A 1,274-nucleotide genomic window follows, 5' to 3' on the forward strand; every position below is an offset into this window, starting at 1 on the left:
TTGCTATCTGATGGGCAAGAGTGAAGAAAGGTCTACAAAGTATCCATGATGCAGGTAAAAATGGGTGATAAATATATTCAGTTTGCCCTAAGGTTGACTGGCAGTACACAAATTGTAGGATACTGAAGGAGACCTTTCCTACATATCCAGTTCCTGTGTTCCTGATGTCAGATGTTTTGTACCTCAAAGGGCTACTTTCCCACCAAAGGACAAGAAAGGAGTCTGTTTTGTACATGGGGGTTGAAGGAGAAATGTTTTATTCCCTGAACTTCAACTAAGTTTGCAATTGACTAAATTGTACTTTACAGTTCTTTATGCATAATATTTCACCCTAGGCTCCCAAAGCTTTTTCTAGTGCTTGAATGTATGCCAGCAGATGGATCAGCAGCAATAAGGGTGATTCATTTCCCCAGTCTTGGGGAGATTAATTTGCACCAGATTTGCCAGATTCTGGGCAGCCCTGGCCACCTTGAATGTCCATGGAAGCTGGTCAGCCTGAGTTGGTTGGTCTTTATCTCTGAAAGAAATTCAAAGTTCCGATTACTGCACTGATTCCATTCACTGTAATCACAATAACCACGATAAATTATCCACAAGCATATGTCAAAGGACATTTTACTAGAAAAACTTATTTTCCTTATCACCACTTTAACACCAGAACTGACTTGTAAACTCTGATGTAACAATTACCGCGTGGAACTATAAGGCAGTGCCTGGCATTTATAGTCAGATCTATGCAACGCTAAATGGAACAATATTTCTTGATTACTCTGAACTATATAAGGTAACTATCAAAAGCTTATTAGCATACAGTTTGGTTTAAGGTAAAATGACTTAGAGTCCGCTTCCTTCTCTAGGCAAATTCAGAAACAAGGGCTGTTATTTATAGTGTGGTTCAGTGCAGCTATTTCTGTTCCCAATTACTTTTTTCTTTTCTGATTTGCCAGTTTGCAGTTAATCTGTAAAGCACTGCTATATGTAATCATTTTCTCCCTTTCAAAACACAGATACCGTCAATTGCTTAGGTTCTTCTCACAGTGCTAGGGGAAAGAAAATAGTGATACTTTATCATTCTGAGTGCCATAAATAAATAAGCATGAGATAGTGAAAAAGAGAACACCAGTACTTCTGGGTGTAGAAAAAAACTACAGAAACACAAGATGCTTCTCTGCTACTACAGTCATTTTTTACAGTGTTCCCTAGTCTTCCCTTTTAACTTGATTATGCCTGAGATTGCTATGGGAAGGTAAGCTTCTCTACCTTCAGTTTTCATT

This window comes from Meleagris gallopavo, chromosome 3 (genome assembly GCF_000146605.3).
Source record: "Meleagris gallopavo isolate NT-WF06-2002-E0010 breed Aviagen turkey brand Nicholas breeding stock chromosome 3, Turkey_5.1, whole genome shotgun sequence".
In the NCBI taxonomy this organism is placed as follows: Eukaryota; Metazoa; Chordata; class Aves; order Galliformes; family Phasianidae; genus Meleagris; species Meleagris gallopavo.